The following is a 17,934-nucleotide window of genomic DNA, read 5'->3' as shown; positions in this document are numbered from 1 at the left end:
AAAAAAGTATCTGCAAAGAGCAATAAAGTGAAGCCCAATAGACCAATGTATGCATTAGTCACTTATGTATGAACGCTGACATCAAAAGCTTTTTTTCACTTTAAAGAACAGTGGTTTTCTTGGCAGACTATATTTCCCTCTCACTTTGCATTTTTGATATTCACAGGATGACAGTTTTATCATGATTCTTCAAATTAAGCACACAAACACTTGCACACATTTGAATAACAGCATATATATTAAAATAGTGTGTATATATGACATATGTGATATAGCAGTTTCTGGGGTCAGAATCCTGGTTCTGATATTTACAAGATTTGAAATCGTAGTCACTTTGTGGTGTCTATCTGCCTCAGTTTACTCATCTGTAAAATGTGCACAGTGGCAGTAGTAGATTAAATCAGTCCATGCATGTCTCATAATAACAGTTACTTAGTGCTAGCTATTATTGTGATTATTATTGATTCTATTGCTATGACTACAAAAGGTATCAAATGGACAAAAATATATTGAGCAGGAATTGGAACGATTCTCCCTAAATTAGAGATTTTGCACACCAGGAGTAAGTTTTAGGACCATGTGATGCTGACTTTTTCATATTTGTATTCAATAATTTCGAGTTCATTATCCTAATGGTAGCAGAAAAGCAAGCATATAAATAAATTTTTTTTTCAATTACGAACCTTCTTGTTGCTTGATCATGTAGAATTCTGTTTGATAAAGAATGCTGTGAACTATAATGTATTGTGCAAAGGTTAGTGTTACTATTAATTTGAGTCTAGTTCTTGGTTTCAGTAAAAAAAATGATGCTCTACTAAGAACTAGTTATCTTATGCAGCACGCAATTTGAGAAGAGCAAAGATGTGTGAACGGTGCTGAAACCAGTGCAATGTGATAATCACCGAGCCTGGACTGGTTCAACATCGTGATGTTTCGATTTCTTGATAAATCAATCTCTAAGGTTTAGTTCATTCACAGTGTGAGGATACTTACCTGTTCAAAGTACATCACTTTTGTCCTGCAGTTTTCTTATTGACTTCCTGTCAGGGTTTGCATTGATTTTAAAGTTTTATTGTTGACATTTAAAGCACTTAATGGCCTGATACCTTCTTATATTAATGATTTGCTTATCCCCATGGGACAAGAATAAATTTTGAGATCTGCTAGCTGGATGTCAGTCTTAAATGTCACCTTGAGATTCAGAGTGCAAAGGCTTTTTGTCTTTTACTCATGTTCTTTTTGAGATCAGTTAAGACGTTAGAAAGAAAATAACATATCTTTTCTAAAGGTCAGTGGGGCTTTATGGAAAAATATATCAAGAATTTGATTTATCAAATTATTTATGTTTTCAAATTCTTAAATAAGATTTGCAACAGACCAAATCCCTCAAAAATGTTACAATAAAAAGTTAAGTCTATGAAGTGTGGAAATTATTAAAATAATATTCTTAGATTATTTTTAAACTTGGGAAATAAATGGTATGTTCCTGAGTGACAGAATATTTTTTGTTCTCACCTATGACAGCAAAAATTGCAATTTTATTTATTTATTTATTTGTCAGTCTCTGAGATTTCTTTAATCTTCTTTGTCTGCACCTTTCTAAAACAACTAAAACAACTGTGTAACACCTACATTCTTTTCCAAATACAGAATCCTAAACAAAATGGTCACAGGTTCCATAGCTAGGATTTAGTCAATGCCACGTACAGACAGAATATTACTTACTAGGTTTTATATACTGCTTTCTGCTATCATTATGTTCCATCGTCCTATTCTTAAATTCTGTGAATGATACATTCCATACTCTTTTTATTGGATTTTTATTGAAGTATAGTTGATGTACAATATTACATGTTATAGGTGTACAACATAGTGATTCATAATTTTTAAGGTTATACTCCACTTATTACAAAATATTGGCTATATTCACTAAATAATATTCTTATAGTTCATTTGTTTAATACATAATAGTTTGTAATTTTATTTTTAAAGTCAATCTCTTAAGGTGCAATTATTTAATGTTCTAAGATTTATGATAAATTTTATGAATGGAAAACTTTAAAATCTTTTACAATTAATTACAAATAATCTTTCTGGCTTTAATGTTTCCTTATGTGGACTGCATTATGCTATGTGTTTGTGTTAGATAGCTTTGGTTAATGATTATGCCAAGAGCAAGCTAGTTTGGGGGGAAGAAAAAAACTGTTTCATGTGAGTGTAAAGCATTAAAACATAATAGAAAACGAACTGTTTATGACTGCGTGTAGTCATACAGTGTATAAAAACATGTAGTGTTAGTGATACAGGCAAACCAATTTTCACGTCCCTGTATAAACTACAAAAAAACCCTCCCTTATCTGCCGCATACTTACCTACTTATCCACCTGTTAGTTTTGTATCTCAGTCCAATGCCTTGTCTGTCGTTTGCTGTATTGACAGTTGATACCAGATAACTTACTATATATCTAACCCTCTGCACGTAAGATAAAATCTTGAAAATGGCGTGCTAGATAAGTGTGACAAAGGACCGTAATGTTACCGTGTTTGTTTTCTATGAAGGAATGTTTTGCCTATGAAAGCAGCCTGACTTAGGTCTCCCTCCTACTCTGCCCTCTCTCACACATCCTGTCTTCCTTTCTGTAGCTATGTAATGGGATTCCTTCTTGGGCTTATGCGGCAAAAGAAAAACTTTGAAACTTCTTAATATGGAGAAAATAAATCAGATGCCCACCCTTGAACTTTTTAGGTGAAGCCCTTTGCTGCTATCCCAAATCAAAACACATCAAGTGAAAGGTGAACTGTTCATTTATGGGTAAAAGAGATTCTTAAACTGTATGTAACCATAAACCCCCAGTACACATGTTTTTATTATTGGGGATTTAATTTCTATTTTTTCATAATATGAATAATTTGATTTGTAAAACAGTGAGTTAGCCATTATTTTACACAATTCATGGTAAAATTTTCTTACGTTTGCAAATAAGTTCTATAGTATATAAGGAAATATACGTCTAACACATCTGATACTTTGGAATTCATTGTCACTGAGAAATTTACTAGGAATCCACTCCATGACAAAATATGTAAAATACAAATGAATTATATTGTTGATGCTGAGTTAATGATGATATTCACAATTTTATGAATAAATCCCTAAGCAGAGGAAATACTGAAAATTTGATTTTTACCAGCTTCTTCCTTACTTTAAAATGTAATCCATGGGCTCAGCTATATAATTCAGTTTTTTAAAAACTATAATAATCAAGAATATATTATAAATATTAATGCAATATGCAACATATTTTGACCTTTGACTTTCTGTAATTACTCGGTTTAGCTGCCTCAACATTCTCATTTTGTCTGCCCTCCTTGGAGGGCAATTTCTTTTTCTATATTCTAAAATTATTCTTATTATGTTTGCTGTTGGATTCATTTGTCTATTGAGCTTGCAGTTGTATTCATCAGATTATTAGTACTGGTTTATTTAAACAATGTAAAATTGTAGATATTTGATAGATGTTGACCAATGGATATGTTATCTCGAGATTTTAAAAAAAAGTGACTGTGTACCAAAAAGACAGATTTTTAAAAAGCCTTTAGTATTTGATGAGTGACCAACCTTAAAAAAAGTTTTCCTATGTTAAAATGATGTATTATATAATACATAATACAGAGAAATGTTCTTAAAACGTTATTGAATCAGATTAATTTATAGATTATCATTTATAATTACAGTATAAAATTTATTCTCTATGATGTGCAATACCCCTGTTCTAAGGTTCACATTTTGTCCACCTTTTCCCAGCAGCATATGACTGGGACTCAATACTTTTTAGAACACAGCTAAGAAATTTAAATCTCAGCCTTGAGATTTTCTACAGTTTGTATAGTATACTGTCAGATCTTGCAGTAGAAACAGATTTTGTTGTTTCCCATCTTAATTTCTGACCCACAAATAGAGTGTTTGCTATCAAAACTCTCCAGTAGTAATTTCTTATGAAATTCAAGTGTTTTGCGAATTATCTAGATATATGGCTTCTCTGGGGAAAATTCTTCAGGCTTCCATAACTGCACCTAATCAGTTTCCAGGTTTTCCATAACCATCGACCATATTAGGGGCAACTGGCTTTTTCTGAGGTGTCATTGCAGTCATCAGAATGGGTCTTACACATGTAGGTGTTAAGAACCTTAAACCTACTTGGTCCTTAAATAGGCACTCTAGACAGAAACAAATATGTTTATTATAAAAATAGATGTATAAGTTGTTTTACTAAAGATCTGGGTTAAGCTGCATACCCATGTATTCTATTTCTAAAGCAAAGTATATGAATGACTCTGAGAACAATGAATCGTCTCAGAAGTTGGTAAGGTTAAGCTATTGAAGTGTACGAATGGGAGGGGCTGTGTCTATTAATTTCATGTCGATTTGTCTTTTTTTTTATTTCCAATTTTGTTTTTATTGCTTCCTGTGCTAATTGAAATAACTGTTATCACTGCATCCATCATTCCTCTCTCCACACACTGATGTCCAGTTATTAATATTACAGGCTTTGTTTTTTTGTGTGTGTGCAAGATTTAATAAAAAATGAACAAAAATAGGAATGGCTGCTTTCAACATTTTTCAGGTTGTGACGTGTTTACCATGATTATCTGGGGTGTGGTTCTAAGCTGCCCGCTAGTGGAATAAATACAAAATGCTGTCCTTCTCCGAAGCCCAAAGGTGGTTAAGTCCAGGCCATGAGCCACGGCCGCCGGCCAGCTCCCTCCTACCCCTGCAGCCTAGCAAGCTTTCAGTGCCAGGACTGGTGGCGTGTCCTCACGTCACGTGACCCGCCTGGCCTTGGAGCGCCCCTCCCGCCTCCGCTCCTGAGCCCAGCTCCTCTTCTGCTGTGGGGTCTGCCTCTTGCTCGAAGGGCAGCCTCGAGTCTCCAAGGTGTGCATTGCTCCGGTGTTCCTCCAATGGCAACGAGCTGGTCACCTCCAGTGCAGAGGTCGGGCGGACATGTTTCATGATGGTCTGGATCCAGTTCCGCCAGATTCCAGACGTCATAGCGGAGAGGGTGAAGGTATGGATCTGAAAGCCCTGGTTCCTCTGCACCGGTACTCAGTGATGTCCTAACATATGGACAAGTCGATCTCCCAGTCCAGGCCAGCCGCCTCCTCAGCACAGAATCCCTGTAGTGTCTTGGGCTGCGATCAGCAAGCACAAACCTGTGTTTCTTCCACTGGCCATCCTCATACTGTTTGGTCAGCCAGCCTTTCTTGAAATTCAGCGGGTTGCTCATCAGGGAGGACTCTGTGGACCTCCTGTCCAGGGACTTGGCTCTTCGGTGGGGAGATGGGGGAAGCCTCGGCGTCCGGCAGAGGAGCATCCCTGGGGAGGTCCAGCTTCCTGAGGCGGGGGGTGCCCTCTTCTTGTGGAGGCCCTGGCAAGTGTTTCTGGATGGTGAGGACCCAGCCGACGAATTAGTCTCCCTGTACTCTGCCTTCTCGATTGATGTCCAGGGCCTCAAACTTCTCAGTGACCTTGGACATCCTGATGTTGGGGGTGCTGGGGTTGGGAGGGGAGAGCTGCGGGGGCAGCTGCTGCTCCTCGGCCTTCACATCCTGCTTGGTCTTCTCCAGGGAGAAGTATTCGCCCTGCGCTGGACTTTACGACCAGCCCGTGTGGTCGCCGCCTGGGGCGCTCTCCTCGTCTCTGCTCTCCAGCCCGGGCTCCCTCGTGGTGCCGGCAGCAGGGGGCTGGCTCTGGCTAGGACTCTCAGCTGGACTCAGGTCGCTGCCATCTGGCTGGTCCTTGGCCCTCATTGCTTCCTGCCAGAGTGTAGACCTGGTGGTGGGGACTTTCTCAGCACTGGGGAAGCTGCTGCCGCTGGTGACAGCCGTCTTGGCTGGCCGTGGCTCCTGTTGGGTAGGAGGCTCCACCTTCCTCTGCTTCTGGCTCCGTTTGTTGGTCCTGGGACAGACCGTGAGCATCTCCAACCACCTGCCGATGATCTCCTTGGCTGGGATGACCTGCTCCTTCTCGGGGGTCAGAATGCACAGGGAGAACTTCCGGCCCGTTCAGCCCTCCCGGTGCACCACATCCATGCGCTGGTTCATGTTGACGGTGCCCTGAGGGAGGGTCGTGGGCATCTCATCCAGGGCATAGTGCAGGAGGCGCTGCTCCTAGAGGATGCAGGACCGGCGCTGCCATTTCTGGGATCGGACCCGCCAGCCGCCATAGATGGGTCTTGCCTGATCAGGTCCTGGTTGGTGAGCAGATGTGACTCGCGGGGCTTGAAGCAGTTCTGATGACACTTGGCTCTTGTTTAAGAAGCTGGCCTGGAATTTCCTGCACGGGTTCTCCTTGGCCACCAACATGGCCGGGCTCAGGCTCAGGCCGGGCGCCGCTGCATCCCTGGCCCCTGCCTCCAGCTGGCACGCAGGCCGGGGCCCACTGGACACGGCCTCGCGCACCCGCCCCGCTGCGGCCTCTGGGTGCTACTGCTCGCCTCGCCAGTACCCGCGCCACCCTCACCGCAAAGGGGAGTGGAGCCAGGCTTTGTTCTTGACTCACACATTCTCCTGGAAGGTTGGAGACGGGCAAGTTCACCTGTGGTCCGCAGTCACGGTCCGGCTTCCCTGCTCTGTCCCCCACCCTCATCCTCACGATCAGCCCCAGGATTCTGCACTGCTGTTTTCAACATTAGAGGATAGTTTTCTGTGTTTTTCGCTCATTTGGTCAATACTAAAGAAAAAGCTCTGAATTGGCTACAGCTTTTTTAAGGCTCTGAAAAAGTATATTTTTATGTTGAAAAGCCAAATTAAAATATCCTAAGAATGAGTTTGGGGGGAAGGAGAATGACTCCACCCTGTAGGACACTCAAAGATAAAGCTTTTCTGTGCCTCCCTGTCTCACGGCTTCCTCTCCTTTTTTCACCTTAATCACAAACTATCTGAGTCTGTTGGGGCTGCTATAACAAAAACGCCTTTTACTGGGTGGTTTATGCAACAGACATTTATTTTTCACAGTTCTGGAGGCTGGGAAGTCCAAGAGCAAGGAGCCGGCAGATTTGGTGTCTGGTGAGAGTCTACTTCCTGGATCGTAGAGGGCTGCCCTCTCACTGTGGCCTCACATGGAGGAAGAGGTCAGAGGTTCTCTGGGGTTCTTCTGTCACAGCACTGATCTCAAGCATGAGAGATCCACCTTTGTGACCTAACCATCTCCCAAGGGCCCCACCTCATAATACCATCATCTGGGGAGTTAGAATTTCAACGTATACATTTTGAGGGAGACATAAGCATTCAGTCCATTACACCAAATAAATTCAACGAAAGGTCACTGAATTTTATGCTGCACCAAGCATGGTCTTCAGAACTGGACAAACGTTGTTTAGAAGGATCTGATCTGGATCTTACTGAGCATACGGTGTTATAGGAGAGGTAAAAACTGCCTGAGGAAAACAAAGGAAGAAGGAACTACATTTAGTTGGAGAACTGGAGAGTAATCAGAAAGGTACATTTCAGCTGGACTTTGCGAAGTAAGTCCTATTTTGCCACGAGTAGCGGGGGAACAGAGAAGCAGTTTCCAGGAGAGGGAGGTGCCATGTGTGCAAAAGCGCGGAAGCATGGAAGAGCATGGCCCGTTAAGGAAACAAGGCATGGTGTTGGAGAGGCAGACGAAGAAGGGGTCTGGAATGCAAGGTGGGCCATCTTGGGGCATGTGTGCTTGGTTTCGATTCTATCTTGAGGAGCTTTTGGTTTTCTGCCTGACCAGGAGTCTCATCAATTTGCCAGTGGGATCTGTGACCTATCTTAATATATGAATACTACCAAAGTAGTACTTGCTGTGTGCAGACCGCAGTGAAAACGAATTCCCTTATTACTCCATGTATCTACGGGCGTAATGCTTGGATATCACTTAGTTGTCCCAAATTAGGAAAACTGTGACGTTAACATGGTACATTCATAAAACAGGACATTATGAAGTAATCTTAAAATAATTGTGACACTGAGGAAAATGGCAATAGCATATTGCACTGCTCAGTGGCATAACTCATAAATGGCAAATCATGGTTTAACATTTAGTTCTTTTAACACCTAGTCCAAATCTCCCCTACTAAACCATAAATGTGAAATTTTCCTATGAATAAGAAAACAGATTATTTTAGTAGAATGTTTCCATTCCTTTAGTCCACAAACATTCATTAAATCACTATTATGTACTTGTTTTTCTTACTGAATATGACATCTTTACAAATAGGATACAGATCTTAAAATATTATAGCAGAAGATATGCCTAATGTTGGTAGAGTGGCATTATTAAACCTGCCTGAAATCTTATTGGTGCCATCAGGATATTTTTTTTTTCCTTCTACTTATCTTTCCATTGGAGAATTCAGCATTTGGCACCATGAGAGCTGAACAAGGAAAAGTTACCAAGCTTATTAAAATAAAAGATCCAGACTACATTGATAATCTAAGAAAACCTATGTTTAATTACTTACAAGACATGCAAAATGTACATACAAAAGTAATTTGATGCAGAAATTCATGAAAAGAAGAATGAACACTGTAAATCTTTATGTAATTCATGTCAGTCTGGAACTACACTAGATTGACATGCCTTTGTAATTTGTTGAGGGTTAATGAAAATTGAAAAGGAGAAGCTTTTTTTGGTCAGTTTCCTTCTGGCATGCCACTTGGTTAGAAACCTTGACAGATGTGTTCGTTCTTTTAGGATGAGCACTGAGGAACCATTAAGTGAACTACTTCTGCTGTGCACTCAATGGCACTAGAGATTTAAACATTAAAGGTGTTCCTAGGAGCCTGAATTATTCCCAGGAAATGTTTTATAAGGATCACGATAAAATCCTGCCATTATTTTTGTTTCTTCTGGATAAGTTAATGAAGGAGCAACTTTAGAAAGTAACTGAGCCTGTATCTTGTTAGCCATTTCTTTTGACCAGAGTACTCTTTAGATTGTTGTGTGTGAATTTCAGATATCTCAGTGCTGTTTTTCAGGAAGGCATATATGTGACTATTTTATTAAAACAGCTTTATGGAGGCTATAACTGACGTACAATAAACTACACATATTTGGAGGGTATAGGTCGACATTTTGACATATACATGCAACCATAAAACTAACACCACAATCAAGAAAATGAGATATTAATTAATCACACCCAAAAGGTTTCTCGGGCCTCTTTGTAATTTCTTCCTCCTGCCCTTTATCTTTTCCCTAAGCAACCACTGATCTATTTTCTGTTACTATTAATTTGTATTTTCTAGAACTTTATATAGTAGGAATCACACAATATGCATTCTTTTTGTCTGATTTCTTTCCCTCAACATAATTATTTTGAGATTTATCTATGTTTTTCTGTATATATCAAGAATTAATTGCTTTTTATTGCTGAAAAATATTCCATTGCATGAATACACTGCAATTTACTTATCTGTTTACCTGTTGATGACATTTAGGTTGCTTCCAATTTGGGATTTTTAACAAGTAAATAGCTATGGATATTTGTGTACAATTCTTTGGCACCTAATGGGTTTCCATTTCTCTTGGGTAAATACTTAGAGAGTGTAATGGTTGTGTCATATGGTAGATAGATGTTTGAGGTTTTTATGAAGGCTTTATATTTACTTAGTCTTTTTTGTGGCACAGAATATGATCTTACTTGGTCTTTGTTCTTAATGCACTTCTAACAAATGTTTTTTCCACTTTTTCCTGGGTGGAGCAGTCAATAAATATGAAGTGGGTTAAAATGGTTTGACATATGGCTCAAATCTCCTATATCTTTACCAATTTCTAAGACTACTTTTTCTGTCAGTTATTGTGAGAGGAGTATGAAATTTTGTTTTATAATTATAGATATGTTTATTTCACTTGACAGTTTTAGAAGTTTTTGTTTTACGTGTTTTATTGGGTTCATAAATACTTAGAATAGTTGTATCCTCTGGATGAGTTGGCTCACATATCATTTTCAAATATATTTTGTCTAATATTAGTATGTACACTCCAAAAATATTTACACTCCGTATTTCTTTGTATTAATGTTAACATGGTACGAGTTTCCATTCTTTTTTTACTTGCAAGCTACTTGTGTCTTTATATTTAAAGCAGACCTCTTGTAGGCTGTACATAGTGGAGTCTTCATTTTTTTACCCGTTCTGACAGTCTCTCTCTATAAATTTGTGTGTTTAGACCATTTACGTTTAATGTGATTATTGATAAGATTGAGTTTAAATATAATATGTTGCTAATTTGTTTTCTAGTTTTTTTTTTTTTCTTTTCTTAACTCCCTCTTGCTTTTTCTTCTTCTTCTTTTTTTTTTTTTTTTTTTTTTTTGGTCTTATTTTGGATTGAGTATTGTTTATGAATTCATTTAATCTCCTTGATTGGATTATTAACTCTCTCAGTGGTTGCTTCAGAGTTACTGTACACATCTTTACCTTCTCACAGCCTACATTCAAGGTATAGTCTTCGCTTTCACTATAATAATCTTCAAAATTATACTTCCACTTTTCTCATTCTGGATTTTGTGTTTTAGGTGCCATATATTTCACTTCTACATGTGCTATATCACTTTAGTTCTATGTTACATTTTTAAAACAGGTGTAAACAATAGAAAAGTTTTATATTTACCCACATAGTTACCATTTCTGGTGCTCGTCGTTTCTTTGTATCGATAGAGATTTTCACCTGTTGTCTTTTTCCTTCTGCCTGAAGGATTTTCTACTTCATATTCTTGTACTCCAGTTCTGGAGATGAAGTTTGATTTACATTTCTCTACTTAATGTGTTCAGTTATGGATTCCAATTATAATGGCTTATTCATTGTTTTTTCCCATTAATTCTATCATCTGCAGCATTTCTGGGTCTATTTTGGTGGATTGATTTTTCTCCTCGTATTGCCCACAGTTTCTTGCTTCTTTGCATGCCTGGTAGTTTTTTACTGGAGACCAGGTACTGTAAATTTTACCTTATTGTGTAAAGGTTTTTCCTGTAAATAATTCTTGAGCATTTTTCTGGGATTCAGCTAGCAGGAAGAGTTTAATCTCTTCGGGTCTTGATTTTAAACTTTGTCAGGCAGGCCCAGAATAACATTTCATAGAGGCTTAATTTTTCCCACTAGTGAGGGAAACCCTTCTGAGTACTGTCCCCAGTACTGTCTCATCATGAGGTTTTCTACTGTGGCCGGTGGGAGCAGGAGCTCTGCTCAGCCCTGTGAGATACCCAGAGACTGGTCTCTCACATATTTTCTAGTCATTCTTTTACCAGCTTCAGTAGATCCTTCACGCATATGCAGTGATTAATATTCAGCCAGTGCCTCAAAAGGGCCCTTTGATGATGTCTGGAGCTCTCTCAGCCTGTGTCTCTCTCTCTTTCTCAAGAATCATTCTTACGTAGTTAAGAAATTTTAAGAGAATGGATTTGAAGACATACAAGTATCACAAAATAGAAATATTCTAATATAATAGTAATTGATTTTTGTACAAAAGACCCAGAAGAAAATCATTTATTAGTTTCTTTTAGTCAATATGTACAAACTATTACTTGATACTGTTCTAAGCATTGTGTAGATGAATGAGAGGTGATATTTTAACTCAAAAAGCTACCATATAAGTGCACAAAAGCATTGGAAATGTTCTACTCCAAGAAATTATGGGAAACAGTATTTTCTCATAAAACACATACACACAGACACATGCTTTTAAATCTAACTTGTACTTAAATCCTGGCTTTTCCATTTCCTAGTGATGATACAGACAACTCAGTTAACAAACACTTTGCCTGTGCGTCTTGTGTTCCAGTGGTGGACAGTGAAGAAATGAACTAGAATATACATAATGTATCATGTGTTTAAAAGCTCTGGGGAAAAAATAAAACTGGGTAAGAAGGGTAGGGAGTAAGGAAGATTTAAGTATATGGTAGGTGCTTTTTTGCAGTTTTTGAAGAAGACCTATGATAATTCCGTCATTCGAGCAGTGCCTACAGTCAGCAAGGAAGTGAACCAGTTAGGTATTTGGGTGAAGAGAGTTCAAGAGAAGGAAACAGCAAGTCAAAGACTTGAGGTAGGGGTGAGTTTCGTGTATTTGAGATAAAGAAAGAGCCCCAGTGTGGTCAAAGTAAAGGAGGGAGAGGATAGGCAGTAGGGTGACAAAGCCATCTAATATTTCATAGGCCACTGTAAGGACTTGGTGCTGAATGTTGGGCAGGCATTTCCGTAGGTAGTGAAACCATTGTGATGAATACGACTTACACTGTTCCTAATATCAGAGAGTTTAAAGACAGTCAAAGAACTCAGTAAATCCTCTCTCCCCAAAGGTTACTTAAAAGGTTCAGCGGTTATAATTTAAAGTAAATTATTTAAGTAAATTTATTAATGCTGTATGCCTACTTAAGAACAAAACTTGTATTTGAACTCACCATTTTAATCAAGAAACCCGATTATGTTGAGTTATTTTACTCCAAATACTGGTCACACGCAGAGATAATTAATCTATTCTCTATCATTCCTCAATTCTTGTCAGCCACAGTTGTCTTCCTTTATTATCTAAAATAAGATTTCGACACAACATTGTAAAATGACAATAACTCAATAAAAAAAAAGTTAAAATAAAATAAGATTTCATCCCTCAAAACCTGCCTAACCCCAATTGATGCACCTATCTGGAGATCTTGGGGTACGTATTAGGTCCTAATAATTGTAGAATATGGAACAAAGAGAGATAATGTGAAAAAGACTCAGGTATATTGAGTTTAGTGTGTGGGGTGCATGCAAACTACTATGGCATGTATCTTTCAGAATCTTTTCTGTTGTAAACCTAAATCAGGGCTTTTCAACATAAAGCCAAGAATTTTTTGCATTATTTTTCTAACTCACTAAAAGAACGAGAGATACTGGAGAAGTGTATTTTAATCTTCAAGTTCCTTGTAATTTATAGCAGATAATGTTGGGTCCATGATGGGGAATAATTCTTCCAGAAATATTTTTTCAAGGGTGGGGAACAAATGTTTCTTCAAGTGCATCCGCTGTAGTCATGTTTCTTTTCTGTTGGAGATGTGCCTTACCTGCAGGAGCTTTTGCTCATAGGAGGACAGAAACAATACTTGCCCAATGAAAGCACATTCTATTGGACAACTTGATTGGGAGTGTTACATTTGTAGGCGCTCTCCACGCAGTATTTGCCAAGGAATAATGAATAATTAATATTATTGCTGTCACCGTCTGTCTTACAGTCACACAGGGATAAACAGTATTACGAGACCAGAGCATCCTGGAGGCCCAGAACAAGTTTCACCTCAGAGTTACCAGGGACAGACAAGGAATCTTCCAGTCTTTGAGTCCCTGGTTCTTGGCCATGCACTGTGCATGCCATGCACCTCTTCTGCATTTGGCCGCTTCAAATCTCTCTCAGCTATTCCACACATTATTTCTGTCACATCTTCTTCTAGTTGCATTTTTGTTGGGTAATCAATGAAGTTAACGTTCTTCCTCCCGTTTCTTCTCAGCGTCACAAATATTCATGGGCTTCTTTTCGTTAGGGGTCCAAACACTTCCAGCTTCTGGAAACACAGCGCTCAGAACATCAACTGTGTGTGCTCAATGCCCCTGTTTCCATGCATAGTATTCGGCAGGGTCAGAGACAGGCCAAGGGAAAGATACAGTTCTCCTTCATTTTTACTTAATTTTTTACAAAGCTTGTGACTAGAGCTACCATAATGACTAAATTGTTTCTTGGTCTTAAAAATTTGGCATTTCTTTATAGAAATTATTTTTCTTCAAAAGTGATCAGAAAATCATCCTTTTTTCTAGCAGAAAGAAAGCTCTTTACATGTAAATTATTAATATGCAAAATCAACATCATGCAATAAAGTTTATGCTTCTAAAATATGTTTTCATTTCAAGTATAGTTTTATCAATAATAAGAAGAGATACTTTCTGGGATATTCCCAGTTGTGTTTTGTATGAAACATTATATTTTTCTGGACAAGTCCTACTGTTGAGCTGTATTAATTGTAATACAGTGACATTTGTGGCAGTTACATTATTAGTTCTTCTCTCCATGCTCCAATTTTGTGAAATCAGGAAGAATTTCACTGTAAAACTGAAGCCTAATTTATGTGGAAATTTGATATGTCAAATTCAATTCTGTTTGTAGACATTTACCCATAACCAGCATGAAGCAGAAGGATTTCTTTCCTTTGCTCTAATATGTCATAGTAAAGAAACTACAAAAATCCCAAGGAAAACAAAAATAAACAGCAAGTCATGATTCTCGATCTTGTCTATAGAGCCAAGGATGTTAAATCTTAATGCTCACTGCTAAGAGCAATAATTTCATTGAGTTTGCTGCATCTTGTAGCACTCCTAAAAATTGATAAAGTGTCTGGCTGCCACTGATTTAGTGTGATAGAAGTAATATTAACAAACAATTATTATGTGCCAGGCAATGTGCTAAATCTGTCCATTTAATCTTCATCAAATCTTCATCTGTTTTGTTGCATCAATGACACTCAGGCTTTCAGAAGTTGTGTAATTTCCCAGGGGTCACAAGGCTTGCAAGTTGGTGGAGCCAGGAGTTGAATCATACCTCTCCAATTCCAAGTTAAACACTTTCCCCCAAATGCAGACTAATGTGTTGTAGACACTTAATATCATTGCACTGAATAACTAGCTGACTCTTGTCAGCATATGTCTTTCTGCAGAGTGATATTGATGAATAATATGAATTATAATTATTTGTTGATTTTTCTATTTTCCTTAAAGACGGTTCCCTGTATTTCTTACTATTATCTCCACACAGAATTTATGTGATTTTTAAAATATATGTTAGATCATATCACTCCCCTTTTTAAACCCTCCAGTTCCCTCTTGTTTCTTTGCATAATATTCCACATATAACAGAAAAATAAAATAATGATCTCCAAAACTATATATTTTAAATCTCAATTACACCTTCAAGTTTCATTTCAGCCCCACTCTCCCCCCTCTTCTCACCTCATGCTCAGTATCCTTCAGCCTCACCAGCCTCCTCTTTGTAATACTGAAGATACTAAATTCATTTTTCAAGGGTCCTTGTTCTTGCTATCCCTTATGCTAGAATATTCTTTTGAAATATTGGTTGGAAATTTCCGAGGGAGCTGGGGGGACAGATGGTAAAGTAAATAAGGACATTTGAGGAAGAGAAAATATAATATGAAAATTCATTTATGAGAAACAAAAATTAACAAAGTATCTTGTGTGGGTGTCTTGGGAGGGAAGAAGCTTTGTGGGGTGAGAAAGCAGACTGGCATATGTGAGCATGTTAGGAGGTGGATGAAGCGTGGGTTGGATCATTAAGACTTACGTTGTGGCCATTTTTATTTGTTAATGTGGTTTTAAGGTGACTCTGGTGTGTGGAAGACAGAATAGACGATATAAGAGACCAGAAACCCAGGGGTTGTGTCAGAGCCTGGAGCATTATTTCGGGAGATAAGTGGAGATTGTTGGAGCAAAGGTCACACCAGTGAGAGTGGTAAGTGGTGGTTAGAAAGATGAGATCTTTTTGAGGTTTGGGACTTGACCAATTTGATATGATATGTGATGGGGTGAGAGTGATTTAGAATATTTAGGGAAGTGCATTGGCATTGGTGTTAAAAAAAATTGTCAAAGGTGTTCAGAAATACTTTTGACTGGGTTGATCTCCTAGGAGGGAGCCTTTATATCAGATCCTGAAGGACAGGTGGATTTCCCAAGTCAGACATCTCGGAAAGGAGCAAGCACCTCAAGGGCTGGGATTCTTTTCTGCCCTACTTTTCAGTTCCTCTAAATCACAGAAGAGAAAATTTGCCTTAGTTTCAGCAGCAGGAAGCAAGAATCTACGACAGCCTCTCAAAGTTAAAATATTTATTCTGACACTTCAAGAACCAAAGACAACATGTCTTTGAGCCATGTTAGTATTAAATGCAAAACTCAGAATACTCTTTTCACCCGTCTGGAGAAAAACATTCCTATATAGCAAGATGGAAGGATATAAATTTCCTTTCATGTCTCACAGACTAAATTTATACTTATCAATGTAAATATTATATATTTATGCATTTTAATCATCTTTTAAAAATATTTTATGGAGTAAACAAAAATCAATCATGTATTTATAAAAACGAAGCAACTCGGGGATTTTGTTGCGTGCCCATGGCACCTGGGGGCTATTTCTTATAGTCTTCATAGGTTTTTACATTTATAGTAACTTGATATTCAATTTTCTTTTTCATTTTTGGTTTTAAAAATAAACAACTAAATGACTTTTACATTTGAAGCCACTGAGATTTAAAATGTTTAATATCAATCATTAAAAAAAAATAAGGTGGTATGTTTGGCACTGATTTACAAAGAGATGTTTGTGACTTTCTTGAATGTTTTTAGGTTATATAAAATGTCTGTTTCCATCACTCCTCCGTTGCTTGTTCTTGGTATTTCCATATCCCGTGACTACTGCTATGTGGTAATGCTTGTTGTAATGTATGTTCTTCATAAAGTATAAGCTCATATGTCAGGCTCATAAGAACTAGTTTTTTGGTTTTTTTTTTTTTAGGAAATGCAATATTTCTGAAACATATGTAAATCTATAATATTACTCTTCTCATTGTCAGGTAGATTTCATAGAGAGTAATCTTAGGTATAAGCATTAAAATTCAGGTACAACTTAGAAAACCTATTTAAAGTCTGCTGAACAGTGCCTTTGGGAAGGGAATAACTCTGTTTTTCCAAAGCTCAGTATTAAGTTCGTTTCATACAGCAGTGCGAATAAACCCGCGACTCCTAATGAAATAAGTGTGCTCTTTGAGGAAGCGTCAGCTCGTTCGTCACTTGTAGCAAACTCAAACACCCGGGCGGTTGAAAATATTTCAATGTCCCAGACTTCGGTGCGTTATAAAACTGGTCTTCAGAATGAAGTAAATGGAACATGATTCAGCTCATTGGCTCCATCAACATGCAGATTCGTGGGTTCACTACAGGTTTAATGAATCAAATATCAGTGAGTGGGGGCCCTGGAACTTGCATTTTGATTACGCTCCCCAAATGCATCATGTACCTTCTGAAGATAGAGATTTGACATATTTTTCGGGTTTATTTGCCCTCTGAAATAACATTTTAGCTTAAAAGTATGAAAAACAGATGGAAATTTGTACAATTGGGAAATTGCACTATAGGTGGTACCTTGAGTATTTAGGGACAGAGAACTTATATCTGTGGAATGCCTATATGCTGGATACTTTGTACATATTAGTTAATTTAATCCTAACCACAGTCTTATGATAGGTAGTGGTACATCAGTTTTATGGATAAGAAAACAGGCTTAATGATACTGAATAACTTTACCAGAGTTACACAGATAATGACAGGAAAATTAAAAAATTAAATCTAGTTACATCAAACTTTCCACCATGTCCTGCTGCTGGTTTGGATGGAGTACAAGGTGGGGGGCAAAGAAAGCAGTACTTTTTGAAACAAACTTATGCTAGATGATAAGCATTTGGTCTATAGATTAATAAAACAAATGGATAAGGAAGAAATTCCTACCTCCACTTCACAGATAAGACACAAAGAAGTTAAGTAACTTGCTGATAAATACAGGTTTATTCGTACACTTATTTATTTACATATTAAATGTCTAAAAGGATTAGATACGAAGATGAGCAGAGCATGCCTCAGGTCTGCCCCCGTGGAGTTCACAGAGTAGTTTTAGTGACAGATAATTAAATTGATCTGTAGTATAATTTGTAATAAATGCTACAAGAGCAAAACTAACAGGAGAAATGTAATTTAGATCTCAAAGAGGGCCTATCCAGAGAAGTGACATTTGAGCTAAGGTATAACATATGAGTAAGATTAGCAAAATGAAGAGTGAGAGAAAAAGCATTCCAGGTGGAGGGACTACCATGTGAAGAGTC

At 37.9% G+C, this 17,934-nt stretch overlaps 1 pseudogene; it reads right to left on the bottom strand.

Annotated features, from left to right (window-relative positions):
* Nucleotides 1–4,821: 4,821 nt before the first annotated feature.
* On the bottom strand, nt 4,822–6,654 carry LOC102516423 (annotated as a pseudogene).
* Between the last annotated feature and the right edge of the window lie 11,280 nt (nt 6,655–17,934).

This window comes from Camelus ferus, chromosome 12 (genome assembly GCF_009834535.1).
Source record: "Camelus ferus isolate YT-003-E chromosome 12, BCGSAC_Cfer_1.0, whole genome shotgun sequence".
NCBI classification, from domain to species: domain Eukaryota; kingdom Metazoa; phylum Chordata; class Mammalia; order Artiodactyla; family Camelidae; genus Camelus; species Camelus ferus.
This window is presented reverse-complemented; position numbering and strand designations above follow the sequence as displayed.